Source organism: Priapulus caudatus, unplaced genomic scaffold (assembly GCF_000485595.1).
Source record: "Priapulus caudatus unplaced genomic scaffold, Priapulus_caudatus-5.0.1 Scaffold85, whole genome shotgun sequence".
NCBI lineage: Eukaryota > Metazoa > Priapulida > Priapulimorpha > Priapulimorphida > Priapulidae > Priapulus > Priapulus caudatus.
Window position 1 is genome coordinate 346585 of NW_014577146.1, and position 11399 is coordinate 357983.

Consider the following 11399-nt stretch of genomic DNA (forward strand, 5'->3'; position numbering starts at 1 on the left):
GACTGAATACGGTGAACTTCAGCGTGTTTTCGCGATATATATATATATTCTAAATATATAAATTCCTTGTCAGAATCTGCGGGTAATATTCCTCGTTGATATAAGACCACTCGCCATTTTTTTCTAAAACAGACAATACAATATGCGATTGCCTTGTTGGCGTACGGGCACGCGCAGCAGTGTCTGTAATGCGGATTGCCGGGGTGCAGGCACGACTAAGGACTCACATTCTGAGGATTGTTTCGATATGCGTCCACAAATTTCGCAATGCGTTCGTGTTGTTTTTGGTACCACAGACTCTCTCCGGCCGTCTCTCCTTTTAGTCGCTTCACCTTACTATGACCTCATCATATACCTACTCAGACCTATTCGCCCCGCTTCGTGCATCACTAATTAAAATAACGAATGGAAGCAGGAGAAAGCGTGAAGAAATTTCTAAAGCAGATAATGTTATATAACAACACGACGAACAATGCGCTCGGGCATTCGGAACCAACGGGTTATCGAGACCTGAGCGAGCAGAGAATTCCATTCTGTAAGCCTTTTAATTCCGACCCATTTAGGTTTACTCCGGAGTGGCCAACCGTGACTGCCAAAATACTTTTGGTCGCATAGGTTTGCACCTCGGGTGTGAACAGTTTAAGGGTCTGCTGGCTGTGCTGAAACCGCGAAATGGATTTTCGAAGTTTTGTGATTTTGGCAGAATTCTATTAGTCCCGATGAAAGAGTTCATTGCCAGGGTTCTTACCCTGTTGCATGACATCTATTGCAGTTGCATGAAAGCCGCTGTATAGGCAAAGAATATTCTCAGCCAATCCTAAGGCCATCTACGTTTCTGCAAGGTGGAGTGAGAGAACGGAGGTGAACACTCTATTCGTGCCGCTGATAGGCCTATGTCCCCCAGGGTACTGCCGGAACGTACCGGAATACGGTATACCGGAACGTACCCTGGTAACAATTTGATATGGTTAGGGTTAGGGTTAGGGTTAGAGAGTAGGCGTAGGCGACTCCCTAGACTCGTTAGTGGAGTAGGCGAGGTACGGTCCGGCATATTAGAAGTGCGTGCGTGCGTGCGTGCGTGCGTGCGTGCATGCGTGCGTGCGTGTGTAATTATTATACATAATGCCAAAACCTCTCAATAAACAACAATATCCTAGATGCCACTTTGTAAACAACTGCGCATATGCTTTGTGTATATAAGAAAGTCAACACCGTTAGTCCTCGCATAGGGTGCGGTAGCGTTCTTTTTTCTTTGGAAATAACAAATCTGTTTTAGACTTTAATTCCTCTGGGTACGGAGGAAAGATGTCCTTGAAAGGCTTACCGTAATATAGGAATTCTTTAAGTAATTAGATGTGTGTGCATACGGAATTTTTTCACCCAAAAGCAATTAAACGAACGAGGGAATAAACCAGCCGACTCGTGCGTGCGTGTGCGCGTTGGTACGTGCGAGCGCGCGTGCGTGGGTGGCGTGCGTGTGTGTTTATGTATAGTAGTATCTCGCGAATACAGCATAAACGTACACTTTTACAACATTATTTACAGTACTTCCTCGTATAAGACATACGAGGAAGTACTGTAAATAATGTTTACGGGATTTTTGCTTTGGGAAAGTACCGATTTCTCTAAGAGACCAGGATACTTATAGGGAATATTTCCTCTACGTGTGCGTTTCTTTCGTTACACACAGCGCCACGTTTTATGTATGACTAGCGTTATTATATGCGCCTCGAAATGCTGTATAGACAGTAAGTCAATATGTCGCTACCTTTCTGCGCTACCTTTCTGGTAGAAGGTATAAATTTTCTCACAGCCACTGTCAGTCAGTACTCGGTTGGCGCTAACCGTTACAGCTTTAGGTTAATTATTCATGATTTCCGAATCACTGGTCCTTGCTTGCTGACCTGCCCGGCGACTTAGATAGTATGTGAGTAGGCTACTCGCTATTCGGCCTGTTCAGTAAACTGGGTAAACATACTTGGGCCAACACCATGCTGTTCTGGAGATAATTTCATTGTCTGACTCTGGATATACTGTCAAATACTACTTTTGCTATGTATTGTGTACACATGCTCGGCGAACACGGTAGTTTTTCTGCTGCTCAAATAAAGTCTACCATCGGGTATTTATCGGCACACACACATCGGCTATTGTTGTCGGCATTGTCAGTGCCACACTGCGTCTGACTCATAGGGAGAGGATCTAGAGATACGATCGAGATGAAAGGGTGGAAAAGCAAATCCGGACATTATTAAATTTCAGGTAGCCACTGCGGAACAAGCATTCTTGGCGACATCTGTCGGCGGGATTAGCTATATACATCGGCACGTGTCTCACATGCCACAGATGAAATACATTTGCGAATGACGGGGTGGGGTGGACTAATCCCTAGCACTTGGAACTACGGACAGAAAAGTCTGGGATTCGAGCCTACTTAATTTGATCACTTCTGTTGTGATCACTCATGAGCAAGGGACTTTTGTAAAGTTTCACAGTCCACTTCCGTCCAGTTCTTCAGTCAACGATAGCTGTAGAAATTAGCACTCCATTATCGCCAACATCTCCACAACAATATCGGGATGTTGGTGGTAAGCCGTAAAGCAAGCCGTGCGCAAGAAATCAAAGCAACCCAGTCGTCGTTATGCACAAACAGTTATTTTATTTTCCATTACGATAGCAAATACACAAAATGGTTGAATTTACCTCACGAGTGATGCATGATGAGTGCTCTGTGAGGCCCGTCGTCTATCCACGCTTATAGTGGTAGCAAAAGCTGCACGAAATCATCACCTAATAATTAATGCAGTGAAATTATGAATCGGTGGATTCGTTTTCTGAATTTAGTTGTCATACTTGACAAATCCGATATTGGCGTATTTTTCTCCATCATAAGCGCTTTTAACGCGGAAGATTACTGCGTTGATTTTGAAATACAATGGGATGCCATACCGAGCATTCTATACTTCGTCCAGGTAGTATAACCATCGCTCTGTGAATGTGAGTCTCGTTACTAATTCGTAAACATAGAAAATATGTTTATAATTGGAAAAGTGTTATCGTTGTACGTATTCTAAATGTAACTATCTTTCATATGTGCAGTTGCCTATGTTGCTTATTCACCCCCCGAGTACGCATGCCTCTCCGCTTGCCAAAATACATCGCGATCAGTTTATATATTCTGGTTGTCTGCAACCCTATTATGACTCAGAATAAACATTGATTCAACTTTCAGTGATCGCAGTGATGATATAATTAGTAACAATCATGATCATCATGGTATATTTAGTACAACCAACGAGCCATTATCGTACTGCCGTGTGACGCTAAACAAATTATGTGTTGCAAAATCTGACATAAATCATCTATAACGAAGAAGAGTGACGAAGGAATGAGGAAGTCCGCGCAACATAGAAAGGTCCTAACAATATAATGATCGGTAACCGCATTAATTACGTGTTTTATGATTTATTACTTATCGTATATATCATATATGATTTACATTTACGCTTTTTTTTAGCAAATTGTTTAGCCTGATAACAACAATCTTTGTTTTCATTGTTAATCGTTAATTCCTATAACCGTTATAAAATCAAATAATTATCGTTATAATTATTATAATTATAATTCAGTCAAAATTATTTTTCGCGTGCCTTGCTCTTATGTCAGTTGAGTACATGTATTTGTATTTGAATAACATGCAATAAAGATTTAATAATGATAATAATAATAATAGTCGAGATGCAAAGTACGTGCGACCGTTACAATTTTTATACGGGACTACCTGCGTCTCACACGCTCCCACCTTCCCGTCCGTCTGCCAGGCAGTGGGATGAGGCTCACAGCCCTGCAGGCGAGGTCACGCCGGCCGAAAGCTCTGTCGTTTGCACATCAGCTTACTTCTCAGCGAGCTAGCCTTCCTTCCGGGAGCAAGGGAAAAGTTCACGTGGACAGCTTGATTGTCTTCGCACGGCAGAAATCGCCGCCATGGCTGACTACCGAGGCCAGCGCGTGACAGCTGCCTTGTGTACGACCACGCGGTGTTGACTGACGGCTAAGTATGCACAGTAGATGGTTTGTGTACCGGGACATGCATTACCGCCTGCTATTATCTCCGCTGTGTTCACCCGAGTCGTTAAGCTATAGAAGACTGTGAGGGGAGATGAGGGGGTGGCGCTGGCGAAAAAGGAATGCGAGAGTGTAAAGGGAAAGAGTAGGGAGAGATATATGGATAGATAACTAGTGAATAGGAAGAAGCGTTGTTTTTTTGAAGTGTATAGGACGGGGTAAAGTATAATTCAGCATAATTTCGATTGTCTTTTTTTTACGCGTATGAATATTTTAGAGTATTAAAAGACGAGACTTTCTCGCTCTCTCATTATTTTCTTCTTCAACCTTCCTCATCTCCCTATCTATCTTTCTTTCTTTCTTTCGTGGTGTCGCGCACTTTCCCCCCTCGCTCATGTTACCCATCCATTTTTCTAAGTCTTCTTTTCCGTGGTTTTAACCATTCTTACTTGTTGGAGCATGGCTTTATGGACTGTGAAGGGTTATTGGTAGTTGTAAGCCAAGCAGGGGGCCATTATCAGTCCGATGATTAGCCCTACGATTGGGCCTAGTCCTAACATTTTCTTCTAAACGGCTGTCAAACGAATGGCAATTTTGCCGTGACTGGTATAGTAGTACTATTCCCAAGTAGCCGTAATTTTAGTCATGACTCTATGATGGTTCAGACAGCGGCAACCTGATCATGAGCCGCGGAATGCAGTGTGCGAGAAACTGCGTCTATAGCTGCGTGGATGTGTAACATTAAGCTTTTAACTAATCGCTTAGTTAATTAATCACTCGAATTACCAGGTAAATATTGCATTCACGGCCGAGTTCGTCTCTCTGGACGGGAAATTAATCAGTTGTTGATTGTTTAAATGCGAGGTAAAGTTACATTTGCGGCGGAAGATCTTATCCGGAGAATTAAAAGGAGTGTTCATGCGCGGTGCGCTGCGCTGTGCCTTTCGCGTATATTCACTGTGCGCGCTCATTGCCTATAATAAAACGATCAACACTCTCGCCTTCTCAATTGCGCTCATCACCGACGGCAAATACGAAAACGAGACGTGGCAAGTTCAAATAACTCAGCTAACATGAAAACGGTTCCTACGCTGACCCTGAACGAGTCGTTTGATCGGCGACTGTGTGTGTGCACAGAATCCTGCAGGTAGGAGACGGGAGCAGGGGTGAATATTTGTGACCATGCAACCAGTATTTAATTGACATGCATTGACTTTTTAAATTCAATACGTGATTGTTCGTTTAAGCCGTGGCTGCGAGTCTGCAAGGAGCCGTTCTCAGCCTACTCAGACACGCAAGTTCATAAGGATCGTGACACGCTCATGCGAATGTGAATTACGTTGAGAAAGTGAGAACTGCAAAAAAAGAAGATGAGAAGTGAGAGAAGAAGAGAAAGTGGGAGACTGTGAGGCTGTAGTGGAGTGTGAGAGCGAGGCGAGAGACCTAATGACGTTGTGTGTAAAAAAGACCTGGAATGGATAAGAGAGCAAGCAAAAATCTGACTGTCTCTCCCGCGCTCTCTCTTTCTCTTTCTCTCTTTTTCTCTCTCTCCTCTTTTTCTTTCTTTCTTTCTTTCTTACTCGTTCTCCCTTTCTCTTGCTCTCTCTCTCTATCTCCCCTTCTCTCTCCCCCATCTCGCTCGTCTCTTATGTATTTTACTCTCCTTTGCTTTCTATCTGTGTGTACATCACTCTCGCTGTCTTCCTATCTCTCCACTTTTTCTTTTGTGTCTCTTTCACCTCCTCTCTCCCTCGTCTCCTTCTCCTCGCAACCGAGTTAAGTTTCCTTAATTATCTCTCACGTTACAAACAACACACCCGCTACGCAATAAGCGAAAACTAAAACGGGATTGCATTGATTTGATAAAAAAAACTCATGTAAAATTATAGAAGATAGCCAGATCTTTCTAATAAGATAACCCGATCTTATACGGTAAAATTGACACCTTCATTTTACACAGTTTCGTGCATCTCGCGTATGCGCCTACGGGGCTATTTAAGAGTAGCGAGTGATTTTGAAGTCTTTTACAGCAGCTGAGTTGCCAAATTTTGATTTGCAGTAAAAGTTGACGACACATTGCAGCGCGCACGTTTATTCATATTCAGCGCCATCCCAATCCACGCAATCTCTGAGAGGTTGCACTACAATGGGGAGCAACGCCCAGTGATTGTTTCATCGATGCCTTTTTCGTGACGCAGCGCTTTCTTTCTGTGCATAACTACACCAGCTCAAACTACCGATCTATTTATAACCCAGTGCGAAGGCATTACGGTGGCGAATAAGCCAATAAGGCAGATGGGGTCGTTGTCGTATCAGGTACTACAGATATGTACCCGAGGTAGTTTTAGGTTGTTTAGTATTATATGTTTATATTTTTATATGAGGTATGTTTAGGGTTAGTGCGTGCGTGTGCGTGCGCATACGTGTGCGTGTGCGCTTCTCTATGTGTAAGTGTGAGGGCGCGCGCATGTGTGTGCGCGTGAATGTGTGCGTGCGGGCGACCTTGCGGCTGGTATCGGTGAGTATAGTGGGCACCAGCGAGGCCAAGCAAGCCAACAGTGGCGAGCCGTCCCGCGCGAACAACTGAGCGCGCGACACTTATCGCGCCGTAAGCTGATTCTCAAACTACTTCTCCGCACCGCCGACCTCGCGTTTCTAAGCGAGTATTTCCGATGAGTCACGCCATGGCCCGCACGCACGCAGGCACGAACGCACGCAGGTATACACGCAGGCATGCACTCAGGCTCGCAAGTATGATCGCACGCACGCACGCACGCACGCTATAGCTCGCGCGCACGGAACAAATAGCTCGACGAATTTTTGCGGGATATTGCAGCGAAAATGCCGTTTTCTCCCCGAGCATTATTGTAAAGTGCATCCGGCTGGCTAGTAGTAGTTGAGCATATACGTTGTGGCGCGGACAACACCCAGCAACACGCGACGCAAATAGCACAGCGGAGAACGGCAGAGCGTATCACGTCCTTGGGGAAAGATATTCGTGCTCACCTCTTACTGGTCAATCTTAGGGAAACAATGCAGGGAAACAATGGGCACAGTAACGTAGCTCGAGTATCTACCCATATTGTTAGCCCTAACTCCGTCGTTAGTCTTAACCTAGCCACAAGTTCCCATCTCGCTTAACACTACGTGGCGAGAGGCTACTGTCCTCCGTCGTGTAACAGTCGGAGAGCCTGGTCGGTTTAGTCTTAACCCTGCCGATAGCCCTAACCCTCACCTTATTCGTAGCTCCATCGCTAGTTCTAACCTATTGTTACCCATAGTGTGATCGTTAGCCCTAACCATATCCTTACATAGCCACAACCCTATCTTTATATAGTTCCTAACTCTATTCTTACATAGTCCTAATCCTATCATTATATAGGCATAACCCTATCCTTGGTCATAACCCAGTCGGTCGTTAATCGCAGCCCTATTGTTGGCACTAGCTATATTCCCACAAGTGCGAACACTCCCGTGGGGGTCTTCCCATTAGTCAGGAGTCTTGCTGATGACAGATAAAAGCGCGTTTTCAGCCAGTTTCTTCCCGGGTTCGTTTACATCGGCGGGGACTCGCACTGACCCTCGCAAACTGCGGTCATCCGGCGCGCTCTCTCTCTCTCTCTCTCTCTCTCTCTCTCTCTCTCTCTCTCTCTCTCTCTCTCTCTCTCTCTCTCTCTCTCTCTCTTGGCGGCGTGCCGAAATCTCGCTTCGCGTTGCATCGGCGCGCAGCGGCCTGTGAAGTCAACCAGTACTTGTCAGACAACTGCATGCAGTTCAGAGACAAAACGTGAGCGAGACTATGCGAGCGCTTTCCCGCGCGGGCGTGGAATGCTGCCAACAATGACCCTCTGAAAACGCTGAAAAGAAAAATGGCCCAATTATGTTTTATCGTCGGGGGAATGGGAAGAGAGCGTCTGCACGGACGCCGTCAGGTTGACTTTGCCCCTGTGCGATCTGCGCAATGTCAGATGCGGTCAGTGCTTTTATTATTTCGGACTCCTCCATAAAGCTTGCTATTCGATGCACGATTGTCTGACTGCAACAGCGTGACGTGACGCCTGTTCCAGTGCACATATAATTCTCTCGGCTTTTGCCCTCCTGGTTTTGCCTGCCTCGGGCGTTGCAGTCAGGTTTCTTACCGATCACCCGCAACTTCGCATACGAGTAGGAGACAATGTCGGATGACCTGCCGGATACCCGAGAATTCGTTTATTTCCACGAGAATTGTTACGCTGCAGTGATAAAACTAGTTCACTTTCACTTTTTAGCTCATATACGTAGACTTGAGCTCGTAAGAGTGGAGATCGTAAAAGATCGATTTGCGTCTGTGCGTCCCGTGCTTTCGCACGTACGTCTGGGTGCTCAAGCATCCCTGCATCCGTTGGGACATCAACAATGGCAGTATACCTAAAGGAATTTACCTACATTGTTTATATGTGCCATGCAGAAGGTGCAGTCCAAAAGGGCATCCGCAGTTTAAAACTGGGAATTAAGGGTCAGAAGTCGGAGATAAAGGGCAAATAACCAATTTCCCTCTTAAGCTAAAGGATCACACGAGTCAAGCTTTTACTATTGTTTTCGATTAAAAGCGCTGGGCGCCACTGTTTATTGTTCAGTACTAGTAGGAATCAACTAATGTCCTGATCTAGAGCATTTTGACGTTCGCTGCGGATGGAGAATTATTCGCGCTTCATGCCCACCGCAACGATGTAAGCGGCTTAACCTAATATGGTCCGGCAAGAGTACACAGAAGGAGCTCGTACATTTCAGTATAGTTGAAAATATTTTATCTTTCAGTATTACTTTTACTCGGGTTTCCTTTGTCTCATTATGATATTATGTTTGGCAGTTATATTTTAACGATTTTTACAGTTCAGTAGTATATCAAAATTATATACCGTAAAATTATATTCATATACAATATTGTATACATTTAGATTACTATTTATACTGTTTATGCTACGATTATATTACTGGTTCATGCCAGTGCAAATAAAGTAAACTAAAGCAACTATAGTCTCATGGGCAGCGTACGTAATGGCGTAAGTGCGAAATGGGATAAACATATCGAAAATACACAAAATCGGGGCTTTTCATGCTCATACAAATTTTAGAATGTAGAGGATTTTCGATATGCGATGTGCACGCGCTTGGTGGCTGGCACCATGTACAAGTCTAAGCTGCTTTATGGACGCACTTTATACCTATGTGGGATACAGAGTACGAATCGGCGAACCAGTCAATCCCGGTGCGATTGAAGCTATAAAGATGGATGAAAGGAGATATTTAATAAGGTTTCCAGAACTGAATGACGTTAGTGTTAACCTATGAGATCGGGTGAATGTACAACAGCTGGCGGCATTGGTTTTGCGGGTGTTCCAACCAAAGATATCTATCTCTATGTGGTAGTAAACTTCAATATATTCCAAACGACCCAACCATCTCATCAAATCGACTGTGACGCGCGCGGCTTCGAATCACCCACGGAAGTCATTTTCCGCGTGGGTGAAAAATGAGTTGCCATAGTCGTAGACGCCAAAAGTATAGCAATCGTACAAAACACGCCCACGAGATGAAGGTATAGTGAGCTTGGAGGGTGTTAGACCGTATAACTATACTTGAGGCTTGAGACCCGAGGCTTTAGGCCCGATAAAGCGGTTCATATCCGTCTGTTTGACAGGTCAAACATACCGTTTGCAAAGCATGAATATCTTGCTTATATCTTGCATATATATATATATATATATATATATATATCGTTGTCTGTCTCTCGCTCGCTCTCCCTTTTCCGCTCCTCTCCCTTTATAGTTCTGTCTCACATACGTGCACACACACGCGCGCATACTACACGCGCACAAGCGCACATTATCATCTTTCTATCGCGCTACGAGAATTTAATTGCTTGCGCATACGTGTTTTATATCTGATTAGAATTGTTCTGCATCAATTCCGACATTGCGCCTTTCCGCATTCACCAACACCTACATGGTCATGCTCTAACCTAATCATAAATTCTTGTCAGACCGAATATCATAGCGTGATCTGATATGAAAACGTGTTGGATGGATTCCGTGACTGGATCATAGATCCTACCCGCGATCCTCTAGCCGCCACCAGAGGCGCGTATATGCCGGATCCCGGTGCGATTCATGCTCGAGTAGCTGCAGCTTATCGTACTATAAAGTTGTGTTTCCCGGATACCTAGACCTAGCTTAATTCCTGCCGGTAGCGTTCGCACTGCACGCCTGCAGGGTTCATTGGACTCGAGTCGGGTTTGTGGCAGCGACTGCTCTACTGGTTCAATGACTATATCCAGACGGCTCCCTGCTGTTCGCGTGATATCCCGCGCGCGCGTGTATTGTCTTGCGCAACGTCCGCGCTCTTTTGTAGACAATACAAATGGCCTGAGACCGTCCAGCATGTCGGACAGTTACAGAAGGGCCCAGCATGTCGGACGCGTGCACACGAACCCACGTACACATTACGCAAGCATGTACACACATACACACGCGTGCGTGCACGCGAGCAGATATATACGCGCGAAAATTTATCTACAATCCGCGTTGTTCTGTGCATCGCTATCCTGTCACTTATGCGTTACATTGTAAATACTAGATGAGACTTGCGGATATTCGGCAGTTCAACTCTAAAGAAACAGAAGGTTGTGTATAGTATCACAATACGTAGGAAGACTATTTCGTTGCCTAGCTTCTGGTTGCATTTGTGGAGCGAAACAAGAGTAAGGCGTGAATGAGAATGAATTCGTTGCAAAAAATTTGCATTCACATGCGTGCAAAAAATATTAACGACGTCGAACTGCCTGCTCTTGTCAAAAAATAAGCGACATTTTCCAACATAATCGCGCTTACAGAAACGTGATACGAAGCACGCGTGCTCGTATATGTAATTATACTCTAGCCACCTATTTTTAAGTACTCCTAGAATTTATGTGGGAGAAGCAACGGTGTGATCGCATGGTTTGTTACGGTTACTCTATATGTAAACGTGCGAGGAAAGACTGCCTTGAGCAGTATGCGTGTGTACTAGCAACAGTACTAGCTGCAGACGGGGCAAGTATGTGAGCCGATATTGTATGTGCAAGTATGTATGTGTGCAAGTATGTGAGCCAGAGGCCGCTGGCTATTCTTACAGACGGGTTCATTGGTCTTTATCTCTTGCCATCTCCCTGTCTCTTACGATCTCTATCCCTCTCCACTTTCTCTCTCTCTCTCTCTCTTTCAAAAAAATCTTTTATCAACTTTCTCCCGCTACTCTCTCGCTCTGTCTATCTGTCTCTCCCCTTCTCTCTCTCTCTCTCTCTCTCTCTCTCTCTC